The 15,772-nt window shown below is 47.9% G+C and overlaps 1 protein-coding gene across 6 annotated transcripts in view; it reads left to right on the plus strand.

The window, feature by feature from the left end:
* The window catches only part of Jakmip3 (Janus kinase and microtubule interacting protein 3), a 118,826-nt gene extending 103,942 nt beyond the window's left edge, over positions 1 to 14,884 (plus strand). For all 6 annotated transcript variants that reach the window (XM_029479036.1, XM_029479039.1, XM_021167109.2 and 3 more), the window contains one exon: positions 12,588 to 14,884. The gene's annotated coding sequence lies outside the window, so the exon portion shown is untranslated. The remainder of the gene's footprint in view (positions 1 to 12,587) is intronic.
* The last annotated feature ends 888 nt before the right edge of the window (positions 14,885 to 15,772 follow it).

The following is a 15,772-nucleotide window of genomic DNA, read 5'->3' on the forward strand; positions in this document are numbered from 1 at the left end:
CAGGGTTTCTATTCCTGCACAAACATCATGACCAAGAAACAAGTTGGGGAGGAAAGGGTTTATTCGGCTTACACTTCCATACTGCTGTTCATCACCAAAGGAAGTCAGGACTGGAACTCAAGCAGGTCAGAAAGCAGGAGCTGATGCAGAGGCCATGAAGGGATGTTCTTTACTGGCTTGCCTCCCCTGGCTTGCTCAGCCTGCTCTCTTATAGAACCCAAGACTCCCAGTCCAGAGATGGCACCACCCACAAGGGGCCTTTCCCCCTTGATCACTAATTGAGAAAATGCCTTACAGTTGGATCTCATGGAGGCATTTCCTCAACTGAAGCTCCTTTCTCTGTGATAACGCCAGCTGTGTCAAGTTGACACAAAATTAGCCAGTACAATCTCTCCACCAATCATCTATCAGTTGCTATTATCACGCCATGAGTTTATAACCACACCCCCAGATTCAGACCGACAATGCCAGAGTGGCTCTAACTGAGCTGTTTTCCCGTTTCCAACCTCTTGCTTTGACAGGGGCGGGGCACATGACTCTTACTCTGCACAGCATTTGTTTATTGTTCAGTTCTGTATATACGTCACCTCAGAATCATGAAGACACAAGTTCACTACCGAGAATGCAGCACTGTGTCCAGTCTGGTCGTCCTTGGTCTTACGGTGTCCACACAAAATGTTTTTCCCCCAAATAACTGTCTTAGTCAGGGTTGCTGTTGTTGGGCTAAAACCATGGCCAACGCAATTAGGGGAAAAAAGGTTTGTTTGGCTTGCACTTCCATGTCAGTTCATCAAAGAAAATGAGGACCAGAACTCAATCAGGGCAGGAACCTGGAGGCCAGGGCTGATGCAGAGGCCATGGAGGAAATCCGCTTGCTGGCCTTGTTCTTCATGGCTTGCTCAGCCTACTTTCTTACAGAACCCAGGACCACCAGTCCAGGGGTGGCACCACCCACAATGAACTGGGCCCTCCTCCAAGATACACTAAGAAAATGCCCCCACGGGCTTGCCCATACCCTGATCTTATGAAGGCATCCCCTAAATTAAGTCTCCCTCCTCTTTGATAATTCTAGCTTGTATCAAGTTGACATAAAACTAGTCAGAACTACTGCCCTTGTCAACTTGACACACAAACACAACCCCTGTGAGCCACAACCTTTCCTTTCTTGTTTATCCCTAAAAGCACACACTGATACAAACATCACAATGTAAAACACCTTGTAGACTTAAAAAGTCCCACAATCTCTTCAAATTCAAACACTTTAAAATTCAGGCTCTTTTGAAATCCAAAGTCTCTTGTAAAATCCAAAATTTCCCCACAAGTTCAAAGTCACCTGTGGGCTCTTCAAGAGGGAAGAACCAGGGTACAGTCACAGTCAAATCTTATCAAAAGCAAACTCCAGTTGTGTGAATAACTCAATGAACAATGTCTGGCTCCTCAAGGGACTTGGGCCACTCTCTGCCTCTGCCCTCTCCAGCACACACAGCATTGTCTTCTAGGCTCAGGCCAGCTCCAGTCCATCACTGCTGCTGTTGGTAGTGGTCTCCCCACCATACCGGCACCTCCAAATTACTGGGGTCTCTGCTGCAACTAGGTTGTACTTTCACAGTAGCTTCTCCTGGGCTCTCTTAATGGTGCCAAGCCTCAACTTTTCTTCATGACCTCTTCAATCCCGGGGCTACAGATGCTACTGTGGCTGTACCATGAACAGCCTTCCCTGGTCTCTCACAGTGCCAGCCTCAGCTGCTCTACATGACCCCGTCATGCCCTTAAGACCAGTACAACCTGGGTGACTTTTCACAGTGCCAAGTTTGGTTACCTCTGGAACACAGCTTCTGTGGGCTGACTCCAGGAACACTTCCCAGAAGATTTCATGCCAATGATGCGGGTCTTTTCTTAGTCACTGCTAATTTCCCAGCTCCAGGTAATGAGTATCAACTGTCCTAGCAAAGCAAAGTTTCACTTCATTGGTGCTTGTCTTGGGGTTCTGTTGCTGCAAAGAGACACCATGGCCAAGACAGCCCTTATAAGGTCCAACATTTCATTGGATCTGTCTTGCAGTTTCAGAGGTTCAATCCATTATCATCATGGAAGCATGGCAGTGTCCAGGCAGACATGGTGCTGAAGAAGGAGCCGGGGGTTCTGCATCTTGATCCACTGCAGCCAGGAGAGACTGATTCTGGTCAGACTTGAGCATATATATGAGACCTTAAAGCCCACTCCCACAGTGACACAGCCCCTCCAAAATGGTCACACCTACTCCAACAAAGGCATGCCTCCTGATAGAATGTGTAGCTCTCAAACTTTGCCCTGGCACTTCACAAGCCAGGCCTCTGTCATCTGCAGTTTTCTCAAATTTTTTCTTCTTCCAAGCTCCCATAGAACAGTTCACCATGCTTGGAACACCCATAGGCCTTTCTAGCCCAACATTCCAAATTCTTTCCCCAATCCTCCCCCAAACAGCATTATCAGGTCTGTCACAGCAATGCCCCACTATCCAGGTACCAGTTCTGTCTTCGTCAGGGTTACCCTTACTATGGTGAACACCATAACCAAAGCAATTGGAGAGAAATGGATTTATTTGGCCTAAACTTCCACATCATTGTTCATCATCAAAGCAAGTCAGGACAGGAATTCAGACAGGCCAGGAACCTGGAGGCTGGAGCGGATGAAGAGGCCATAGAAGGGTTTGGCTTGCTGGCTTGCTCATCATGGCTTGCTCAGCCTGCTTTCTTATAGAACCCAAGACCTACAACCGAGAAATGGAACTATCCACAGTGAGATGGGCCCTCCCCTTTGGATTACTGAGAAAATACCCTACAGGCTTGCTACAGTATGATCTTACCAAGGGGTTTTCTCAATTGAGGCTCCCTCCTTTTTGATGACTATAGCTTGTGTCAAGTTGACATAAAACCATCCAGCACAATAAGGCGGGGAATCTTTTCCCTCTCCTCCTCTCCCAGGGCAGTTATTCTCTGTCCCTAATGTCTGGGGTCCTTTGTAACAGCCTGTATTCTCTTTACCCTACACTCTGATATTTCTTTTTCTAATCCCACATGTAACGGTGTTTACTGTTTGTGATGTGCGGTAAGCATTCTCTGGGTTTTGATACATGCATGACACATTGTCCACCACCGTCATGACAGACAGACAGCCCCCCCCTCCTCAGTCCTTTATTATTCAGCTCCTCAGCACATCCTGGTAACCCTTGTCTATTTCCTCCCTTAAGCGTTGCCATTTCAAGTCATAGAAATAGAATCACATGATCTGAGGCTTTCGGGCCTGGCTGTCCTCTGAATTGTTCTGTGGATGACCAGTGATTGTGTCCCTTTCTCTTTAGAAGCATCTCCAGCTGAAGGCCATCAGGGCTGCTTCCAGTTGGGGGAGGGGGCAATTGTGAGCAGAGCTCCCGTGGTGCTTGTGTGCATGTTTCAATGAGTGGGATCCTTCGGGGGAGGGGGACTTCTGTATTGCCTGGTAATGCTGTGTTTAATTTTATAGGAAACTGTTCAGTACCACTGTGCACCTACGTCTGTCTTCCTACTGGCAATGCAGGAGAGCGCTCCTATGACTCTATGGGGCTTTGCACTACCTTATTTTGGTTGTAGTTTGTATTTTTATAGTGACAAACGGTGCTGGGTGCCTTTTTTGTGTTGATTTCCCATCTGTATATTTTCCTTGGCAACATTTTTTCTTCATATTCTTTTACCCATTTTTGAAATGGGCTGCTTGTTATAGTCTCCTAACATGGTGATTATAATTTTTTTTACATATAGTCTAGATAACATTTGTTTTTCTTATATACATATAAAATTCAAGAGCATTTCCTCATGCCTGTTTTTTAAACAAGTCTTCATTGGGAGATGGCTTATTTGATAAAGAGCTTGCCACTTAAAGAGAGGAACTTGAGCTGAATTCCAAGAATCCACGTTTAAAAAAAGTTAAGTATTGTGTTATGTTCTTGTAACCACAGCAATGGGGGACAAGACAGGTAGATCCCAGGAAGTCACTCCCTGAACAGCCCAAGTTTCAGACCGATGAGAGAACTTATCTCAAAACTGTAAGTGGGTGGTACCTAAGGAGTGACACCTGAGGGTGTCTTCTGATCTCTTCCACCCCCACACATGTGCATACATACACATGCATCCTTACACACACACACACACACACACTCACTCACACACACACACACACACACACACACANACAGAGAGAGAGAGAGAGAGAGAGAGAGAGAGAGAGAGAGAGAGAGAGAGAGAGAAGGAGTCTGGCTATGAAGTCCAGGCACTCACTGTATAGCCCAGGCTGGTCTCAAACTCAGCTTTTCTCTTCTATGTTGGCATCACAGGTGTTACCCACTATGCCCACCCCAGTCCTTTGTTTCTCTTGAGTCTCTTGGAAGCATGCCATCAAGCACTTATGATTTTGATGAAGTCTAATTTATCAGCTCAGCCAGTAAAGTGTTTACCGTGTGAGTGAGTATAAGGACTGGAGGTTCGATCCCCAGCTTACACATACATACTGGGTAGGTAGGTGTGACAGCCTGCCTATAGCCTCTTAAGACGGAAGTCAGAGGCAGAGATCCACAGAATAAGCCGTCGAGCCCCAGGTTCAATTAGAGACCCTTCTTCAACATATAAAGTAGATAGCAATGGAGGAAGAACCTCCAGATGTCAATCTCTGGGCGCCACCTCTATTTGCACCCACATGGGTGCCCACACATATATAGACATGTATGCATACACATTAACTCAGGCTTACATGTATGCTTAGGTGTAAGTGTATGTATATGTTTACGTGTAAGTACATGTATAAGTGTATGTGTATATATATATATGTGTGTGTGTGTATTATATATATACATATATATATAATATATATATCAGGGTTTTGTTTTCTGTTTTTTGGTTTTTTGTTCTTTTTTTGTTTTTGTTTTGTTTTGTTTTGCTTTGTTTGCAGTGAACTCTCTGCTGTGGAGGAAAAGAAAACATTGCCTTGTTCTAAGCTGCAGATGTTTTCTTCCTTGTTTCCTTCTAAAATGTTCATGATTCCTTTTGTGTTGTAGGCACTCTGAAAGTAGAGCTCAATTTTCAGGGGTAGCCCTGAACCCCTTGTAATGAGCACCCCTCTTCCCAATAGCCCTTCTGCTGAGCTGGAACAAGCCTACACTTATGGTCAATTCATCCTGGCTGGAGCGACCCTGTTCTCCCATAGGGGGATCAGACAAGATAAGGCTGATGGTGGCATCTTTCCTATTGGCCCAAACAAACTGTCTGGTCCCATTTGATCCTGGGGGTTGGGGCCGGGTCTCCAGGGACTGTGTTTCTTCCAGCTCTGGGTCTGGAAGCTCACAGAGTATGAGATTAACCGTCAGCAACCTCAGATTTACAGCTCCTCGTGAAGCCTGCACCCGAATGCCAATGAGCAGCCCCTCTCCTGAGCACGGGCTGTTTCCAGTGCTCTGTGGCTCAGGCGGGCCAGACGGGATGGTGTCGATATTAAATCTAAGGATAAACTGCTCTTCTCACAGTACACCCCAAGTCCATGAGCATTGTGCATGCATAGAATTTTATACACACACACATATTTCTTTATTTTAACCCAAAGAAGATATCTTCTTACTGGCTTCGTATATATCATTTTAAAATACAAGGGCACAGTAGTTTAGCAATGGTTCCCTAAATGTGGATACTGAGGGGACACTGTCCCTTCCTAGGGCAATTATTACACATAGAAAGGTTCCCTCTGGCCTTTGGTAAGCACCCAATCCATGCCTGGCTCTAAGGGGCAGGCTGTGAGGCTGCCCATTCTGCTACTGGGGCCTGCCACACAATAGCCACAGGATCTAAACAGTACTTGGTGTTGGGTTCTTTCATATTCGTAACCTCTGAAGAGCTATTACCCACAACCAACACCCAGCTCTGTGGCCATCCTAGGCCTGGCCCTTCCCCTACAGAGCTTTGCAGAGGACTCTGGTGTTACTATAAAAATAGCTTTCATTGATTCTTAAGTCTTTATTAAGGATCCAGTGGCCTTGGGTTTTACACTTCATAGCATTGTGCTAAAATTCACCCAGGAGCACCCTTAGATGGAAGTGACTCTCTCCCAGTAGGATGTTACCTCTTTCTTACCTGGTGGACCTGTGTGCTGTTTGCCTGTGAATGGTGCTTTTTAAGTGTTTTGGGGGGGAGTCCCCTGGTGTGTGTGTGTGTGTGTGTGCTTGCGCATGAGAGAGAGAGAGAGAGAGAGAGAGAGAGAGAGAGAGAGAGAGAGAGAGAGATTGTTGTTGTTTCTAATTACCCACTGGGGGATGAAGATGCTGCTGTGTCAAGTGACATCAGTGTCTCGCTCTGGGACCCCTTTCCAGTCTGTCCTGACTGGAATGCTTTTATTTTTGCTGTGTCCTTAGACTCTTTGCTTTTCTTGGCAAAGACGTTTCTCAAATGTTCCTGGGTGTGTTGCACTAAAATCTCAGACCAGACTGGAACAACTGCTGGGACATGGAAGGTACCCCCTCCCCCTCACCGCTCCATTGTCTCGTTCACACCCCACCCCCACCGCAGGGAGCTTTGGCCTGTGGGACAGCTGCTGCCCATCTATAACATGGCCATCTTGCTCTGGGCAATAATGGATCCTTTCATAGCACGACTGGGAGGCCATTAATAAGAGATGTCACAGCTAGAGAGGTCAGTGTCAGAAACGTAAGCAGGATACCCCACCCCACCCCCCCCATCAGCTGAGAGCAGCTGCCTGCAGCCAAGACAGAAGAATCCAAGAGCCAATAGGAAGCCGGCGAAAAGTGCTCACACCTGCCGTGTGCCGTGGAGGATTGCAGGGATGTGTGTTTATGTATTGGATTACATGTGTGCACCTCTATGTAAGTGCCTGTGCATTTGGTTGTGTGTGTGCACACCCACCCATTGGATTAGTTGTATTTAGTCAGGCAAAGGGAGATGGAGCAATGTGCTCAGTATCAAGTCAGGAGGTTTGAGTAGCATAAAGCCTTAGCTTACCTGTTCACCATGAACAAAGAGCCCTGGATGCGTCTAGCCTGTTCTCACTCCTGAAAGTACACCTTACTTTTACCCAGGATTGGCCTCTCACTTTCAACTGTCCTCTGAGTGCAGAGGTGGGGGCCCCTGGGTAAGTACAGGCCAGTGCTTCGTGTCTCCAGACTGAGGTGACAATGTAGAAGGTGACAAGGTAGGAGGGGGACTCTGGTGCTTGTGGTCACAGCACTGTGCTGTCCCGTGCTCCCCAGAACTCAGGAGCCGCAGCACTGAGGGCTCTGCTCCAAGCCGTTAGGCAAGACCACTGTGCACCCTGGCATGTTAAATGGCGCTTGGGACACAGCGAGTTTCCATAGCACAAACCCTCCTTCTTGCCTGGCGTGGGGCCCAGAGGATGCTCTTTAGGTTCCCTGGTCAATGTGGGCTTCCTGCTCTTGCACTGGGGTTTGTCCTCATAATAGTCTTGGCTCTCTAGACTTGACATCAGACCTTTGCTGCCTCCATCTGTAGAGGGCCTGGAGCCTTCTATAAACAAAGAAGCCAGGAGAACTCAGCGGCTGCTCCTAAAGGCCAGAAGGATCACAGAGCAACTGAGAAACAGCAGGCAGAAACCAGCGGGGGCGGCAGAGGTTCTGGAGTTCCATGCTACATGCACCTCTGTCTCACAAGCATGGGATGGGAGTGTCTGGAGGTCCTCACATGCTCTCCTTAATGAGCCTCTGGCTCCAAGTCATTAGGCAAGATCACAGTGCACCCCACTGTGTGAAGTGACCCTAGAGCACAGCATCTTCCCACAGCACGAATCCCCCTTCCCGCCTGGTGCTAGGTCTCCTTGTCTGCTTCCAATGTCTGCTTGCCTCCTCCTCATCACACCTGGGGTGTAGCACTCTACAGCAGTGACTCAACCTCTCTCTGTTCTACCGGGGCCTCTCCAAGAGGATGGGACGAAAGAGAGATTTCTAGAGGTTCCACGTGGTGAAGTTTGGGTAGGAGCAATGGAAATGTGAGTCCCTCTGTGTCTCAGGATGTGGCCCAGCCTTCCCTGAACCAAGCCTTTCTTGTCTACTCTCTGGGGGAGTGAGTTAGGTTGGTAGATTGATCCTAGGGAGGACAGTCAGTCTCCTAGATTCCCACCTAAACAAAGCATCACTCAGAATCTCGAATTGGGTCCTCCAAGCACTGGGATCCCAGAGGCAACCACAACTGTTTCCTTGGAGCATCCGACCTTGCTTGGCTGGAAGGACAGCCATGATCCCAGGGTGAGCATGGTCCTCTAGAGAAACAACTTACTGAAGACACACAGCCATATACACCGAGTGGGCTGATTGTAGAGGTTGGCTCATGTGAACCCAGAGGCTAAGACACACCTCCACAATCTGCTGCTTTCAAACTGGAGTCCCAGGAGGAGGGGCTGAGAGGTCTGAGCTCTGTTCCCAGTCCTGCAGTGGCAATTTGGGCCTTTCAAAGGGAGAATGAGTTTCAAAGGGAGATTGAGCCAGGGATCAAGCTGAGCCCTGCTCAGGAAAGTCAGGGAAGTGACTCACAAAGCAGTAAGAGGCCAGGCCTGTGCAGGATCAGCAGCTGTGCCTGCCAGCTGGCAGATATCAAAGCAAGGAGACCTGAGACCACCCCAGCCCCCATTTCATCTCAAGTGGGAGGTGCTTGGGGCCTAGCAGAAGTTTCTGACCCGGAGAGAGACATATACACAGTTGCCAACGACTCTGGGAAGCCGCAGAGGGAGGCCAGGTATGGCTGAGCCGTCAGTGCCCTTCTCAGGAGGCAGGTGAGGGCCTGGGTTGACCTGAGGCTGAGGCTGAGGGAGCAGGAGACTGATGGAAGCTGGGGGAGAGTTAGGCCTAGGGGTTTAGATAGCGTAGCTGAGGGAAAGAAGAAGCTGCTAAGTCACTGTCTCATCAGGTTGCTTATTCCTTGATAGTACCACAGATCACAGTGCTGGGGACGAAGGCTCGGGCTCCAAAATGGCTGCTTGGTTCTGTCTGGCTTGAACATGCTTGGCTGATGGGACTGATCAGAGAGAGCTTATCAGAAAAAAAAAATCTGTTTTTAGCCCATCCCTTTGTATCTTGAGGTCCATTACTCTGGGAGCCCCAGAGAATAGTGTTTGGGGTCTGCAGGGTCCCAGGCTTTCCAGTGGGCTCGACAGAAAGGACCTTTTTTGTCTCTGCACTCTAACTGAGGCTGTGGGCCCTCAGCTTTTTCCAGTGTTACCATCTGCAGCAGTTGATTTTGATCCAAGCTGAACTCCTGGGGACCCGGGAAGGTGTTCATCTCTTGTGCCAACAGCTTACTGTTTCCCAACAGCTGAGAGCCTGTGGAAACTCTCAGTGCAAACACAGGCAGCAGGGAGGGCCTCTCCCCGGCTCTGTTTTGACATAAATCAGCATGCTGTTTCCCATCCATATGCCAGGGCCATTTCATGTGCTACCCATGAGAGTCGCTTCCACAGCTCCAAAAGCCTGAGTCCTCGTTGCTGCTGGCTACACTCCCCACCGCAAGTGTAGGGGCGGGGACCACAGTGTAGTCCTCCGTCCTCATCCCCACCCCACCCCACTCATTTTGGTTCTCTGAGCTGAGCCCTCCCTCGTCTTACCAATTCACAGTGAATCTCCAGCTTCATTGCAACCCAATACTGAAGTTTAATTAAGTGCTCGCTCACCAGAGAGAGGGGAGGCTGTGGTCCTGCTGCTGGCTTTTAAACATGTCACATAGCCATGAGGCAGGTAATGGCCTCACAGTCTCTATTTGAAGCAGCTTGGAGCTGGCACGGGACTCCCAGATGCACCCAGCATCTCCATTACATACCACTTAGTCAGTTCCTCTCTTGTCATTTGTCTTTGTAAACTATAAGCTCTTGAGGCGACAAGTGGCAGTCTAGGCCTGCATTTGTTGCCATGGGGTCCTTGGTGTGGCCCCTGACTCCAAGAAACACTTGCTATCTGAAAGGGCAAATGATGATGCTCATGACGGCTAAGGGCCATGTTGTATCTGACCCCAGCCTGCTAACTTCCCAGAGGCAGAGGAAATGGAGTCTTACAGGGTCATCAAGATCACCCCAAGCTGGGCATCTCACTAGGAGTCATCCTCCTGTGGCTGAGTTATCCCTGCTACGTCATCAGCTACACAGCTCTGTCGACACAAGGGAGTGTGGTGCACAGGCAAGGTCATGGGGACTTGAGCAGGTTTCTGTGTTCTTCTCTTCCTGTGAGGTTTCTATGGAGCACACCCTCCACAGAAGGGAAACGCAAGCGCATGTATGCAGCGCTTCCACTGGGGGGAGTCCACTTGAGATGCATAGTTCCAGGCTTTGGAGGGGTTTGATTGGTTGGGTGCCCAACCCCAGTCTACTAAGTTCCAGACCTGGGAGGAAAGGAAGGCCTGCTGTAGTCTGATCCTTTGTGTGGTCCAAGCAGGGAAAGTCTTGTTTCAGAAGTTGTTTTCCCAACTCTAAGTTGCAGGCAGGAGAGTACCTTCAGGCTTCCTGAGTACAGAGGCCGCTGTGAGTGAGGGTGTGGCGGTCTGAGCTAGCGCTGGTAAAGCAGTCGCATGTGACATTGATGACCTACATGGGACACAGATACCAAGACCAGGCACACAAGATGGTTTTACTCTTGCTTACCCTGTGCCAGCATGGCTCCAGTCTGACTGAAAACTTGACCTGGAACTGAACTAGTGGCCAGAAAGGGAATAGCTAGAGGGAGAATAGTGTGGTTTCAGAGGCTTGGACTTGGGGAGTAGGGCACAAGGAATTTTGTAGGACTGGAACACTGGGACCAAAAAGATATCCCTGAGTATATGTGTGCACCCAGTATGCATGTTATATGGATGTATGTATTGTGTGTGGTGCAGTCACAGGTGAGAGAAAGGCAGCCATTCTAGAAATTGTGCATGTGTATATGGATGTACAGATGTACCTGTATATGTATATGAATGTTGTGTGTGTATGCATGTGTGTGTTGTACTGCATACAGATGTGCACAAATGGACATCTACGTTCAGTGTGCCTGTGGAAGGGACACGGTCATGGGTGAGGACAGAAAACCACCTGTTCTGGAATCTCTCTCTCTCTCTCTCTCTCTCTCTCTCTCTCTCTCTCTCTCTCTCTCTCTTTGTGTGTGTGTGTGTGTGTGTGTGTGTAATGCCACCCACCTGCAAACAGTGACAATGAATGGAGTGTGTGAGCAAAGCAGGGAGGCCACTGGCCTGGACGAGTGACAGAGGGAATGGCCCCAGGCAATCAGATGCCCTTGTCTCCCTTCAGTGTAGGGAGTGGCTATTTTAGGGTTTTGCATATTATTTTCAATGGATTTTGCCTCTTCTTATCATGTGTGTAGTTCATACTCTGGACAACTGATCACATAATTCATAGAGTCAGGACATGGAGTGGGAAGGGGATGGGTGTGTGTAAGGGCTGATGGGTGTGTGGTAAGAACCTTGGGTGGGAAAGTTAAAGAGTAGAACCATCCAAGCCTCAGGCTTCGTCAGCCTCTAGTGTCACCTGGGCATTCTCCCCTTGCCTCTCTGGAGCTTTGACTTTCTACCTTAAAAATAAAAAAGCCTAGAATTGAAATAGTCCCCCATTTTAATGTTCTAAAAATAGATGGTTCTGTGACAACTTATCTAGAAGTGAATCTGGTTAAAGGCAGAGAGTAATAAGTTATTATAATGACTGCATTGATTCCAACTAAATGTGTGCAGAAGTTAACATATACATAATGTGATTGATTATTATAATTCTTTAAAATTCTTTAACCTTTACTATTTTTAAATTTTTTTTTATGTGTATGGGTATATATCTGTATATCTGTGAAGAATGTGCATGCAGTACCAACGAGGGCCACAAGAGGGGGTGGGATACCGTGGAACTGGCTTTACATTAACCCTCCTGGGGGTTCTAGGAATCAAATCTTGGTTCTCTGGAAGGGCAGCCAGTGCTTTTAACCACTGAGCCATTTTTGCAGCCCCTGATTTTTTTTTTTAAAACCGTATGTGAGGTGATATCCTGTTAGGTAGCTGTTAGTGTCCGTGGTCTTGGGTCTTCCCCCACCCACTGCATCCGTTGCTGATCAGTTTGAAAGGAACTTCAGTAGCTCCTTCAGTGTCTAGAAACATTAACAAAAAATTTAAGGTAATAAAAGAAAGTTAGAAGCTAGCAGAAGCACCCCTCCCCTTTTTTAAGCTCAGAGAAGAAGAGCAAGTTGAGAAGAATTTGGCAGTCTCTAGGGACTAGCGAGGAAGGTTCCGATGGATTCTGCAATGAGGAGTGTAGACTAGCATGTGGTGCAGTCTCCTGGGAGGGTGTCTGCTCAGATGGAGGCTCCGTATGTGCCATTAGTGCAGTGTCGTCCCCCCCCCACACACACACACAAAGCCAGCTCCTCCAGAATGTTACACTACTGCCTGCAGGAAGAGCCACTCTGGATGGAGCCCTCATTCTCCCTGCTCTTTGTGTGCCCCACATTGTGAACACTCGTGTGTGTGTGTGTGTGTGTGTGTGTGTGTGTGTAGTATGTTACACTAAAGCCCTTGTTTCTGCTCTTTTTCTTTTTCTTTTTTCAGAGAGAAAACAGTGCAGCCATGAGGACGGTTCAAATGAGGTTTCCATTGTGCTAGATGGTACATCCAGCGTCCAGGAAAGTCTTCCCTTGTATGGACCAGCTGCATCCTGGTTGGAGGGGACTCTTCTGTCCTCATCACATCGCTGCTAGGCTAAGATTGTCACCTTCTGTGCTGATGTCAGGAGGGCATGCGTGTGCATGTGTGTTCATGTGTGTGCTTCTCAATGAGAAGTCAGTGCCCGGATTAGAGCCCTTTTCAAAGCACCTAGAAGCTGACACACTGGATAGGGAGATATGCAGTCAGGTGTGACCATTACATTCAGCATTGTATATTATGAAGCCCAGTAGCCAGGGGGGTGGAATGAGAGTGCTGTCTGAAAGTATTAGGTTCATTTTAGATTTGTGTCAGGAAAAATGTTCTGCTGTGGTGCAGATGACCAAGTAGTTATGGACCCCTAGGTCAAAATCAGAGAAAAGCTTACAGGATTGGACGCATGGGCCCTTTCTTCAGTGGCTCCAGGATTTCTGCTGGGAAATGCACTAGGTGCTTTTAGTCCTTCCTGTTGGCTACCCATGCCCAGTCATCATTTCTCTAGCTGAGCCTGAATTTGGGTTTGGTCTTTGAATCTGAAATTTTTAGTCCTTAGTGCATGGTCTTGTCTTATTTAAATGCCTTCCTTCCCTTGACCCATTTGCTGTACTCAGCACTGAATGGCAGCAATAGGCTGTATCAGCGATGCTGCCACAGATCCGAAGGTGAGAGAAACCACTGTGTTAGTGACCGATGGACCGTGTAATGCAGGCATCTCCAAGCTGTCTCAGGTCCATGCTGCTCCCTGCCCACCAGTGCTCCTGGCCCAGCTCCAGGTGAACTTGCAAGAGATCAGTAGCTCAGTAGAAACAAAAAGTTGCACTGGAAACTCACCCCACCTCACACCCTTTCGGTTCAGTGGGAACGTGGGTCTGCATGTTGTGTGTGTGTGTCTGGAATACTTCATCATACCCACCCCCCACCCGACACTCTAAATTACAGACAGAACTTTGTTGTTTTTAAGAAAGGCTGTATAAGAAAGAGAGGCATGTAAATAAGTCCCAGTGCTCATTAAGTCGTTACTGCTTAAGTGTAAAGTATATGTACATAGAAAGAAAAATGGCTCCATGAATGTTAGGTAAAATCCCCAAACCAAACTGCATTTTTACCCAGCTGTGTTCCTGAAAGCACATGCTTAGCTGGAAGGCTGTCCCTCCCTTGTCACCTGATCCCAAAGTCAGATCTGAACCTGGGGCAGGGATGAGGGAGTAAACTCGAGCTTTGTTACTGATTCTTGCTGCCAATGAGCATCTGAAGAGCTCAAGCACTTCAAAAGTAAGGTGCATTTTCTAAATCCCAGACTGAATCTTTTATCCCAAATGCTGGGTCGGACAGGATTCCCTCCCACGTTTGAGCTCCTGCTGCTATCTCCTAAAACAGGGCATCTGTGTGCCATGGCACTGCCCTGGTGAAGCAAGAAGAGGGACCCTGACACGGCCCCCAGGGACTCGAACTGTGCCATTTGAGGTGTGGGCCTCGGCTTCACGTTGCATGAAGTTGTCAGCCTGCTCACCCTGTGTGCAGCACATGGAACAGCATAAGCGTTTTCGTTTGTCTAAACTAGAAATCCACGTAAACTGCAGAGTCCTTTGTGAACAGCCGTGTGGTGTCTACTTTGTTTCTCTGGTCTAGCGTTCTGTTGCTGAAGGCTGTGATGGACATCTTTGCCCTTGCAGATTCTGTAGCCTTCAGGAAACCTGAGTGCCTTATGCAGCTTGTGAACACCGACTGGAAGTCAGGAGGGAGGGTGGGGAGTGGCTCTGAGGCACACTGATCGATCAGCTCTGGCCATCACTCCGCCATCGAACCCTTAAGGAGGGTTATGTGTTAAAACACAGTCATGGATCTAAGTTTAGGCTCAGGAAAATCACATTGTGAGTATATGTATCAAAGCATATATTTATTGTTATCTTTTCTTAAAAAAGCTTTACTGTAAACTTATGCAAAAAGGAGCAGAACTTGGCTTCTTGTGGCAAAGTGCCAGGCAGTATTTGTGTTCGATGAAGCGATCCTCAACACAGCCCCTCTCAACACTCAACCTTTCCGTTCAGTGCTAAACAGTATTCCCAGGCTTAAACTAGGTTTGTATCGTGGTCAATTATAAATTTTACACATATTTTTGTATTGTGGTTCCTATAATATATACCAGAGAATTTTTACTTATTTGTAAATTATTGTACAGTTTTAATAAAACTTGTTTTAAATCCTAGCTCAAGGTGTCTCCTTGAGTGTTATTAAAGTGTGAATTTATTATCTGTCTTAGCCTTCCCTGCCTTCAGTATTTGGACCTCATGCCCACTGGGGAGGGAAGCCCACACCTTACCTGAAGCCTCATCCAGAGACACTTAAAGTCATTGGAAGGACAGCCCCTTCAGTCAAAAGATGCTGGCAGTCACTAGCTGAAGATGGCTACCAGGAAGGTCTATTTCAGTGGCTTCATCCAGTATGTAACATGGAGAAGAATTCAAGTAGCTTAGGAAAGGAAAAAAAAAACCCAACCCTTTGGCACCTTAATAAGAACAGTTGGCTATATCCATTGTAGAAGCTCCCATTCTGACAAGAAGCTGAAATTTTAAAGGTGCATGGAGGGAGGGGGAGTCCAGGGCAGGTGGGAAGAAAGGTGGTGTAGTCTAGACTCACTGCCAGGCCCATGACCCCCATAGAGTGTCACAGCAACTCATTGTCCAGGCATGTGTTCTAAAGGACTGGCTGGGTGGACAATGTGAAGGTGGGGGTCTTTTGTTTAAAATCCATCCATCACTGTAGACTCCACAATGACAACAATTAATGTCCTGCGATTTGCTGGGTTTAAGGGGTGTGTCTGAGAACACCTCTGGCTTGTCCCAAATCCTTAACCTCGGCTTTAGAACAGGCTGACCTTGCTGGTCCTTAGACCCTCTTCTTGCATCATGGTCCAGCATGGATGCCGCCACAGCACTTGGAGTAGGCACCAGCTTCACAGCTCTTGCCCTGCATTCTGGGAGTGGGGTGGAAGTTGTGTCCTGAAGGCAAGTCGCCAGGGTTCTTCAGGACAGTTGGCGCCTCTGGCCTGGCCCAACGCTTTCAGCACCCTCTGTTTATGGACAGCATCAGTA

The sequence above is a fragment of the Mus caroli genome, chromosome 7, assembly GCF_900094665.2.
Source record: "Mus caroli chromosome 7, CAROLI_EIJ_v1.1, whole genome shotgun sequence".
Classification (NCBI taxonomy): domain Eukaryota; kingdom Metazoa; phylum Chordata; class Mammalia; order Rodentia; family Muridae; genus Mus; species Mus caroli.